Source organism: Carassius auratus, unplaced genomic scaffold (genome assembly GCF_003368295.1).
Source record: "Carassius auratus strain Wakin unplaced genomic scaffold, ASM336829v1 scaf_tig00215562, whole genome shotgun sequence".
Taxonomy (NCBI): Eukaryota; Metazoa; Chordata; class Actinopteri; order Cypriniformes; family Cyprinidae; genus Carassius; species Carassius auratus.
The window spans coordinates 15,678-27,204 of record NW_020528139.1 but is presented as its reverse complement, the minus strand read 5'-3'; the positions used below and the strand labels follow the sequence as shown (position 1 = coordinate 27,204).

Below are 11,527 nucleotides of genomic sequence, written 5' to 3'. Positions count from 1 at the left end.
CGCCAGGAGGTCCAGGAGGGAAACTCTTCGTTCCTCCTCAACATCGGATTACCCTCCTGGACTTAGCTCATACCTCTCCGGGATCTGGACATCCAGGCAGGAGGCGGACCCTCTCGCTCCTTCAACAACGTTACTGGTGGCCATCGATGGTTTGGGATACTGTCCGCTACCTCAAGGGATGCTCCGTCTGCGCCATAGCAGACACCCCTAGAAGACTCCCGGAGGGTAAACTGGTGCCTCTTCCCATTCCTGAACGGCCATGGACCCATATAGGTATAGATTTCATGACTGACCTCCCTCTTTCACAAGGCTACACCTGTGTGCTGGTAGTGGTTGACAGGTTTTCAAAGTCATGTAAACTCATCCCTCTCAAAGGGCTTCCCACTGCATTTGAAGCGGCAGAGGCACTGTTCCACAATGTATATTCCGCCACTTTGGCATTCCTGAGGACATCGTCTCCGACCGGGGTCCCCAGTTCATCTCCAGAGTCTGGTCTGCTTTCTTCCGTCTTCTAGGGGTGTCCGTCAGCCTCTCTTCCGGATACCATCCACAGACCAACGGCCAGACGGAGCGTAAGATACAGGAGCTCGGGAGGTTCCTGAGGATATACTGCCACCGTAACCAGGACTGTTGGAGCCAGTACCTACCCTGGGCCGAATACACTCAGAAAACTCCCTCCAGCAATCCACCACCGGGCTCAACCCCTTCCAATGTGTCCTCGGATACCAGCCTCCACTCTTTCCATGGTCAGGTGAGCCCTCGGAGGTCCCAGCGGTAGATCACTGGTTCCGACAGAGCGAGAGGGTCTGGGACTCGGCTCACGTGCATCTCCAGCGGGCAGTGCGGAGGCATAAGGAGCAAGCGGACGCTCGTCGAAGACCTACACCGCAATACTAACCTGGACAGCGAGTCTGGCTCTCGACGAGGGATATCCGCCTCCGGCTGCCCTGCCGTAAGCTGAGTCCCCGATACATCGGACCATTCACAATAGAACGGCAACTGAATGAAGTGACCTATAGACTCCAGCTACCAGCACAGTACCGCATCTCACCCTCATTCCATGTTTCACTCCTCAAACCCTTCACTGAACCTTTGTCTCCTCCATCCACAGAGCCTGGTGATGATGCCGTACCTCCTCCTCCAGCCATCGAAGAAGACAACGACATCTTCCGGGTTAGAGCTATCCTCGACTCTCGACGACGGGGTCCTCAATTGGAGTACCTTATAGACTGGGAGAATTACGGCCCGGAGGAGCGTTGCTGGGTTAATCGTAACGACATCCTGGACCCCAGCCTTCTCACTGACTTTCACTGAGACCATCCAGACCGCCCCGCTCCCCGTGGCCGAGGTAGACCCCGTTGTCGTACAAGATCCCAGCCGTCAGGAGCCGCCCGTGGAGGAGGGGGTACTGTCACAACCACACCTGCTACACTCCCAGGATCAGACACTCTAGCCACACCCACTCGTCCCCAATCACCAGAATTCTGAACACCTGTGCATCATCACCAGCACCACATATAAAGCCACCAGTCACCAGCACTCAGTGTCTGGTCTTGCACCGATCTCCTCACTAACCTGAACGACATTCGTCTACCTTCCTGATCTGCCTTACCCTCTTCATCCTCATCGGAATTCCCTCCACCATCGTCTTCGTCTGAGTCACCATCTGTACCACCGTTCACCTAAGGAAAGTTGTGTTGTCTCAGTGTCTTCCACGTGTCAAGATTCACCTGTGTCTGAAACCTCTGATTTATAATAAACACTGTTTCACTGAATCCTCTGTGTCCTCGTCTGTGTCTGACATCCTTATTAGTTATGTAGTAAGTAAGAAAAAGTATTCTAAAGTGTTACCATATATATATATATATATATATATATATATATATATATATATATATATATATAAACATACACACACACATTTTTTACTGATCAACTAAAATGCTTAATATGCTTTAATCTACAGGTGTTTTCTCAATAAACCAAGAAAAGGGAACCAAAGTACAGAATAAAAACTCCAAGAATCCTCTCAACTTGAACCCTCGAGTCTTCACCCTGATACAGGATCTCTTCGATCACGAGTGGCGTTAAGCCTAAATATGGACTCTTTCTGTTGACTCTGACTGTTTGTTTGAGAAGAGGTACTGTTTTCTACGGAAGCCCTGAACCGCATGGTGGAGAAAAAAAAAAGGGAAACTTATCTCGTTATTTCGAGTTATTAAGTCGTTATTTCGACATAATAACTCGTTATTTTGACTTATTAAGTCGTTATTTCGACATAATAACTCGTTATTTCGACTTATTAAGTCGTTATTTCGACTTATTAAGTCGTTATTTCGAGTTATTAAGTCGTTATTTCGACTTATTAAGTCGTTATTTCGACATAATAACTCGTTATTTCGACTTATTAAGTCGTTATTTCGACTTATTATGTCGTTATTTCGACTTATTAAGTCGTTATTTCGACATAATAACTCGTTATTTCGACTTATTAAGTCGTTATTTCGACTTATTATGTCGTTATTTCGACTTATTATGTCGTTATTTCGACATAAGTCTCATTATGTTAAGGCTTGTGTTTAGTTCAGTATGAGCCACTAGAGGGCAGAATAAGACCGCGAATCAAAGAACGCATTGTAGTTATGTTGACCTACGGTTAAGCACTTTTACAGGTGGGTGCTCCAAAATCCCAGAAGTTTATCATTGGAAATTGCATTCATCCCAGGCATATGCATTAATTTCAGGCTAACATATATTGAGGTGAAATTTATGTAGCCCATAAATGCAATATTACCGTAAAAGTTTGCCATAAATACACTAGGTATAGGCGTTTATTCTATGTAGTTTTCATAACACTGGATATTCTACTAATTCATACTTTTCTAATACATTGCCTAATGGGCAATTAACTTATTTAATAAGTACATATTTTGTGCTAATTGCTAGTATTGTATGGGGTCAGAATTGTTGCATTATTCCAAATAAATAGATTATTATCCATAAATAAATGTAACGAGATTCACAAAAATATATCAAATTCACAAATAAATGTAAAGAGTTTCACAAAAAAATATAAAACGCACAAATAAATAAAATGAGATTTGCAAATAAAAAAATATATATTTACAAATGTGTTTAATGTCACAAACCCAACTCTACCTGGCATTTATTTGTGCACCGCTGTCTGTGCATTTGTAAATTACTGCACGCATTTGTGGATCGCTTCCTGTGCATTTGTGGATTTGAAACACTTCTAGCGTCGACGTGCAGATAAATCCACAAATAAGTGGACTCCACCCACCGTCTACTTAACCCAATCAGACAACGCCCATGTTGCACTGACCAATCGCAGCACGCTCTCTCTCCAACCAATCACGTTTTGCCTAACAACCAGGGCGGGATCAGACACATGAACGCGAGTCACTCGCTACAGTCTTCAACATGGCCGATCAAGAGGAGTAAAGACAGGTGAGTGATGCTAACACAGTAATTAACTGAAGTTTTACCAGGTTCTTGATATGTCATCATTTGTCATAACTAGTGAGGTAGTTTGACAATTTACACCATGATTTAATAAGTTATTATTTGCTCTCAAGCACCATTTCGAAGACTGTCGCATTTGTCTGCCACATACATCAAGGGTGTCTTAATTCTAAAATGGACCATTATTCATTGTGAGGTGTAAATTGTTGTAATTTCTTTACTTTTGAATTTCTTTACTTGTGGCCTACAAAATGCGACCTCCTTGAGAAAGCAGCCATCGAAACAGTCAGCGGATTTATTTTACATTTAGAATTACTGAATTAGTTTATTAGATTAAATAAACTATTACTTAATATCGAGTTTAAGATGAAGAATATGTGAAGCTGCGGGTAGATTCGATGTGCGCCTGTAGTAAGGTTGCCAACTGCCCTAATTATACAGATATACGTTTGGGGTAAGATCTTCCACTGCATATTACATGAGACTCGGTTTTATTCCCCCTTGTCACCCCCCGCAGTGGCATCGTCTCAGATACTACGAGTATGTGTGAACTGAGGGTCATAAGCTGTTGTTACGTTACCTGGAATGCATGACATGACCACAGCCTGTTCATAGATTTATTGTAATTTATTATAAAGCACATTTGAGGAAAAATTGGTATGTCGTTCAGGTTACTATGATTGGAAGTATTAATAACATGTATTTAGTTACCACTTATAGTCCAACTGAACTTCTTGTACTACAAGTGGTAACTAAATACATATTGTTTTAAATAGAGGTAGTATATTAAAAGCACATTTTAGTTTATGGTGTCTCAAAAGAGCACAGTTGAGTACACTTAGATGTTCTTGAGATTATATTTTTTATTAATACTTTGCAAATCAAATTAGCGATATTTATTGTTTTAATATGTATTATAAATGGCTTAATTACAATATAAATCCTGTAAAAAGTATTTTTCAAACTTCTCATTCTAAGACTCATTGCAGTTTGACAGTTTTAATGCATACAACCTTCCATAAAATGTTAAGAGTTGTTTGTATGCATCTTCTGATTATTTTTCCACACAGTTACTACAGACCAGCTACAAAAGCTTACATCATTTTGGACTGGATGGGAAGTCCCATCCAAGAATCTCCAGGTAAATGTTTGGAATGGAAGATACTTCAAGGCTTCTACCTGCAGCAGGACCCTGATGATACCAGCTGAAATAACCACAATGGATAACTTTGCATCTTCATTGCAAGCTTGTGCTAACACATCCTCCACTGGATTTGGACTCATTTAATTCTGGACACTGGTTCTATGTAAAAAAAAATTCTATGTACAAGTAATAATAATAAAAAAAGTACTTCAATAACATTTTAAAATAAATTTAATTATTTTACATGTCTTAAAAGTTTGTTTCCACAAGTTTTACTTAAGATACAACTATATATACACATTTACAACCTTGCTGTCAAAATTAGAGCAGCAGAAATAAAACTTCAAATATCCCTTTATTCAATCAAAGTCTGTACATATGTGAGAGTCTTGAGGTATACATCTACTCCAAATGAATCAGACACTTGCAGTGGGTCAATTTGCTCATTTGTGAGTTGTGGCCTGTGAATTACAGGCACGTTGACTGCAAAGTGAACATGGTCAGCATCTCCACCATCTTGTTCAACTGCCATTGAGTCTGAATACTCCATCTAAAGGTAAACAAATAAATCATTTTAAATATGGGGGGTTAATCTAACAGAGCAAAACCAATAAAGCATTGTAAGAAGAAATAATTACCTCAGGGTTAATTATTGGATTCTCTCTCTGGCCAAACACATTCTCTCATCCGACGAACGATAGTTGTATGAGTGACACCTAAAATGTTACTGATGTTTTCCTGGGGTAATCCAAGCTTCAGAAAGTGGATTAGTCTGTCATTTGCTGCCTCACTGTCCTAAAATGCATAATAACAAACAGAACATTTTGATCAATGAAATAAACCTTGTTCACAATGAAATATTAGTCTAATTGGTAAATACAGCACAGTACTTTAGATTTTTTTATTTTTAGCAGATAGCAAATATTCCAACAATATTTTTAAATGTAACATGCTACATGACCAAGTGGTCATTTAATTACCTTAAAAAAAAAAAAAATTAATAACACAGACGGACGGATGGGTTCAGAAAACACCAGAGAGGTAGAAAACTGGGAAACACTAGTTAAATTACAAATAACGTTATAGTTTTATTTTGGATGTTACTACAGTAATGAGCATTATATATAATAGTAATTAGTGGAGCGGCTTGGCCCTGGTGTCAGATCCCTGGCGATGATCTGCACTAATGCCCGAGCAGCACTTTCACCTTGTGCAGAAAGGCCCTGAACAAACAGTAAGTAAACACAAACTGCAGTCAAATATTTAACTGAACAGACTGTAGTTTAAAGGTGCATGGAGTAACCGTTCCAGTTATATACAAGGGAACATAATAATGAGGAAAGCCAACTTTTCACTAGTGATGGGAAGTCAGGTTCTTTTTTCGAAAACTGGTTCTTTTCGACAGTTAATTTCAATTAACATGTCATGCATTCCAGGTAACGTAACAACAGCTTATGACCCTCAGTTCACACATACTCGTAGTATCTGAGACGATGCCACTGCGGGGGGTGACAAGGGGGAATAAAACCGAGTCTCATGTAATATGCAGTGGAAGATCTTACCCCAAACGTATATCTGTATAATTAGGGCAGTTGGCAACCTTACTACAGGCGCACATCGAATCTACCCGCAGCTTCACATATTCTTCATCTTAAACTCGATATTAAGTAATAGTTTATTTAATCTAATAAACTAATTCAGTAATTCTAAATGTAAAATAAATCCGCTGACTGTTTCGATGGCTGCTTTCTCAAGGAGGTCGCATTTTGTAGGCCACAAGTAAAGAAATTCAAAAGTAAAGAAATTACAACAATTTACACCTCACAATGAATAATGGTCCATTTTAGAATTAAGACACCCTTGATGTATGTGGCAGACAAATGCGACAGTCTTCGAAATGGTGCTTGAGAGCAAATAATAACTTATTAAATCATGGTGTAAATTGTCAAACTACCTCACTAGTTATGACAAATGATGACATATCAAGAACCTGGTAAAACTTCAGTTAATTACTGTGTTAGCATCACTCACCTGTCTTTACTCCTCTTGATCGGCCATGTTGAAGACTGTAGCGAGTGACTCGCGTTCATGTGTCTGATCCCGCCCTGGTTGTTAGGCAAAACGTGATTGGTTGGAGAGAGAGCGTGCTGCGATTGGTCAGTGCAACATGGGCGTTGTCTGATTGGGTTAAGTAGACGGTGGGTGGAGTCCACTTATTTGTGGATTTATCTGCACGTCGACGCTAGAAGTGTTTCAAATCCACAAATGCACAGGAAGCGATCCACAAATGCGTGCAGTAATTTACAAATGCACAGACAGCGGTGCACAAATAAATGCCAGGTAGAGTTGGGTTTGTGACATTAAACACATTTGTAAATATATATTTTTTTATTTGCAAATCTCATTTTATTTATTTGTGAATTTGATATATTTTTGTGAATCTCGGTACATTTATTTATGGATAATAATCTATTTATTTGGAATAATGCAACAATTCTGACCCCATACAATACTAGCAATTAGCACAAAATATGTACTTATTAAATAAGTTAATTGCCCATTAGGCAATGTATTAGAAAAGTATGAATTAGTAGAATATCCAGTGTTATGAAAACTACATAGAATAAACGCCTATACCTAGTGTATTTATGGCAAACTTTTACGGTAATATTGCATTTATGGGCTACATAAATTTCACCTCAATATATGTTAGCCTGAAATTAATGCATATTCCTGGGATGAATGCAATTTCCAATGATAAACTTCTGGGATTTTGGAGCACCCACCTGTAAAAGTGCTTAACCGTAGGTCAACATAACTACAATGCGTTCTTTGATTCGCGGTCTTATTCTGCCCTCTAGTGGCTCATACTGAACTAAACACAAGCCTTAACATAATGAGACTTATGTCGAAATAACGACATAATAAGTCGAAATAACGACTTAATAAGTCGAAATAACGACATAATAAGTCGAAATAACGACTTAATAAGTCGAAATAACGACATAATAAGTCGAAATAACGACTTAATAAGTCGAAATAACGAGTTATTATGTCGAAATAACGACATAATAAGTCGAAATAACGACTTAATAAGTCGAAATAACGAGTTATTATGTCGAAATAACGACTTAATAAGTCGAAATAACGACTTAATAAGTCGAAATAACGACTTAATAAGTCGAAATAACGAGTTATTATGTCGAAATAACGACTTAATAACTCGAAATAACGACTTAATAAGTCGAAATAACGAGTTATTATGTCGAAATAACGACTTAATAACTCGAAATAACGATATAAGTTTCCTTTTTTTTTTCTCCACCATGCGGTTCAGGGCTTCCGTAGTTTTCACTTTGTTAAATCCACAATGTGTATTATGGTTAAGGCACTATGTAATTTGTTTTAAACTCTTAAAGGTGGTCTTCTGGAGAATTTCAACTTGGATTCAGTCATAGTTAAAAAAAAAAAAAAAACACACATTACATGTAGCTTTTTTTCATCTTGTATACGTTTGAAAAAAATGGACCATTTGTTTTATGCCATACTGAGTTGTTGTTGTGCGCCTGGCACTTTAAACTTGGTTAAAAAATTACTTTTCAAACTTAGTTTGAAAAAATACATCGTTATTTACAACTATTTTGATGGCTATTAAATAAATTTTGCAAAATATATTTTCCTCTCTTGTGTTATTTCAAGATGTATTTTTTTTTAATTTACCACAATATAAGTTCATTATTAAAACATAAAATACAGCATATTATGGATATGTTATGTATAATATACAGGACATCCCAATTTAAAGTGCAAAGTTTTACTGTTGTTTTACCAGTTTTTATTAGTTTTTTGTTTGATATTTCCCTGTTAATTTGATCATTTATTGATGCACAATAAGCAATTATTACATGTAAAAAAATAAAGGAAAGTGTCTATTTATATACAACATTATAATGTTAAATAAACCGCCTGATGTAAATTTAACTGAGCAAACTCGTCAGTTTAGCATAGTAGTGACATAGATATCACGGAATCCCAATGTTGAATTCACATGTTTAAAATGTTAAATTTACTCAGCAAACTTGTTCACTTCAGTGTAACAATGATGTTAAAATTACTGAAATCCAATGTTAAATATACATGTTTAAAATGTAAAATTCACATGTAACTCCGTAAGTATGTTTACGGTTTGATGTCATTTTTACAGTATTGTTCTGGTAACCACAGCTGCCGGTATTTTTCTGTAGAAACAACAGGATTTTTTTTTTTTACAGTTTGTTCATGTCATAACATGACTATTTGGTGTTTTCATAGAAGATTGCTCACGCATTCAAATATAAAACAACTTGATCAACATCAAACATTAAACAGTGTGTAAATCAAAAACCTGCTTAATATTACGAAAGGGGACCACCTGTCCCGCATTTTGCGGGAAGCTTTCAAATTTGAAGCTTTTGATTTGAAATGTGAAGCTTTTTTTTTCTTTTTCTTTTTTTTTTAATAAAAAGTATTCAGTGACAGAGGCACTCTCAAAGGCATTAATTTTTCCTTTTCTACCCACAACATGAACAAGAAACAAAATAAATAAAAATAAATAAATAAATAAAAAATAATTACAATGTAATTAAAAAATAATTAATTACAAAAAAAAAAAAAAAAAAACCTATAGGGGAAGGGGAGGGGTCAATGTATTCAATGTACAACAAAGGGGGTTGTTGGCTCAAAGTTGGAGGAGTACATTCTTCTCTATATAGATTATTAAAGGATCCCATGTCTTGTAAAAAGTTCTGGTTGATCCTCTGAGATAATATTTGTATATCATATATTGCATATTCTTGCCCCCCCCCCCATATAAAGGAGGACAGCAACATATTGATTGACTGAAATACAATAAACAAATACAATAATCTGGGTAACACATTCATTTTAACACAATTGATTTTACCAGTTAAAGACAAGTATGTAACACTCCACCGCTGGAAATCTGATTCAAGTTTTTTTAAGTATGGGATTATAATTTGCTTTAAATAGATCAGTGTACAAGCGGGTAATATTTATTTCTAAATATTTAAATATTGATTTTGATATACAAAAGGGCAAGTCTGTTACTGTAATCTGATCTGCCATATGATTTACAGGGAAGCATATACTTATAGAGAAGTTTAATTTATAACCTGAAAAGTATCCGTACTCTTTTAATATTTTCACAACTTCAGAGATGCATGATAGTTGGGTCAGTTATATATAGTAACAAATCTTCAGCAGAGAGAGAGACTTTATACTCTACACCTCTTCTTTTAACACCACTGATTGACTGTGATGATCTGAGTACTGATGATAATGGGTCTATAGCCAAAATAAATAGCAAAGGGCTAAGGGGGCATCCTTGCGGTGTGCCTCTGGACACGGAAAAATATTCTGATATTATCATATTTGTGACTACGGCTGCCTTAGGTTGATGATACAGTAGGTGAATCCAGGAAACAAATTTTGAGCCAAATCCAAATCTATTTAAAACAGCAAATAAATAGTTCCATTCAATTCTATCAAACGGTTTCTCTGCTTCCAGATAAATAATCACTTCAGGATTACCCTCTGACGCAGGAGAATGCACAACATTAAGAAGTTTCCTAATGTTAATGAAGGAGTGGCACCCCTTTATGAAGCCTGTCTGGTCTTGTGAAATAATATCTGGTATTATATACTCCATTCTAGAGGCTAGTACTTTTTGAGTACTAGATTTTAACGTCTACATTTAGTAAGGAAATAGGTCTGTAAGAACTACAATCAAAGGCGTCTTTATCTGGCTTCAGAAGAACTGTGATATGGCCCTGTGTAAGACTTGATGGCAGTGTTGATTGATCAAGAGAGTGATTGAACATATTAAGAAGCAAAGGGGACAGTTGTGAGGAATTTTTTTTTATAAAACTCTACCGGGAACCCGTCTGGTCCCGGGGTTTTACCACTTTGCATGGCTCTAATTGAATCCTCTATCTCTTGAAGTTGTAGAGGTTTATGAAGATTCTTCTTTTGGTCTATATTAACTGTGGGCAGCTTAACATTAGCCAAAAATGTTGTCATGAAAGAGTCATCATGTGGAAATTCTGAACTGTACAGATCTGAATAATAGTTATGAAAAACAGAATTAATTTCCTGGGGATCCATTGTAATTTCTTGCTATGTTTTCCTAATCTTTGGAATAAGCTGAGATGCAGATTTACTTTTTAACTGTTGGGCAAGAATACGGCCTTATCACCATGTTCGTAAAATCTTGCACGGGCAAAAACCAAGTCGCGTTCTGTTTTTTTCTGTTGATAGTAAATCATATTTTGTCTTAAGACTAAGTTTTTCTCTATATAGTTCTGCTGTTGGGGCCTTAGCATACTGACGGTCAATTTTCTGAATAGATTCAATTAGTTTTTTCTGTGTTTTTTTCCTTTCTTTATTACGCAAGGCAGAATACGATATTATTTCTCCCCTTATTACAACCTTAAACATCTCCCATAAGAATGATGGTGATATAGAGTCTGTTTTGTTAGTTAGTAGAAAATTGTCAATCGCACAAGATATGAATTAGCAGAAGTTTACATCTGAAAGTAAAGTTTTGTTTAGCCTCCATACTGACCGTGATGGGTAGTTTTAAGTAAAAGAAATATCCAGAATTACCGGGGCATGATCTGATTCGACAATAGCAGAGTATTCTATGTTTTTTATTGCTGGGATAAGCCTTTTATCAGTAAAGAAATAGTCTATACTTGAATATGTATGATGGACATGTGGAAAGCAAGAGAATTCTTTTTGATCAGGAAATAAAAACCTCCATGGATCCACACATCCAATTTGAGTCATATATCCAGCAATAGTCTGAGACATTTTTAAAACAGGTACAGTTTTAGGGTTGGA

General features: G+C 37.1%; 2 long non-coding RNA genes across 2 annotated transcripts; one reads left to right on the top strand and one right to left on the bottom strand.

The window, feature by feature from the left end:
- Window positions 1-3,409: 3,409 nt before the first annotated feature.
- LOC113094974 (uncharacterized) lies at window positions 3,410-4,845 on the top strand. Its single transcript, XR_003288244.1, has 2 exons — window positions 3,410-3,468; window positions 4,554-4,845. It is a non-coding gene; the product is annotated as an uncharacterized LOC113094974 (long non-coding RNA).
- LOC113094973 (uncharacterized) lies at window positions 4,843-6,713 on the bottom strand. Its single transcript, XR_003288243.1, has 3 exons — window positions 6,659-6,713; window positions 5,266-5,422; window positions 4,843-5,177 (listed from the first exon to the last, which is right to left on the bottom strand). It is a non-coding gene; the product is annotated as an uncharacterized LOC113094973 (long non-coding RNA).
- Window positions 6,714-11,527: the final 4,814 nt, after the last annotated feature.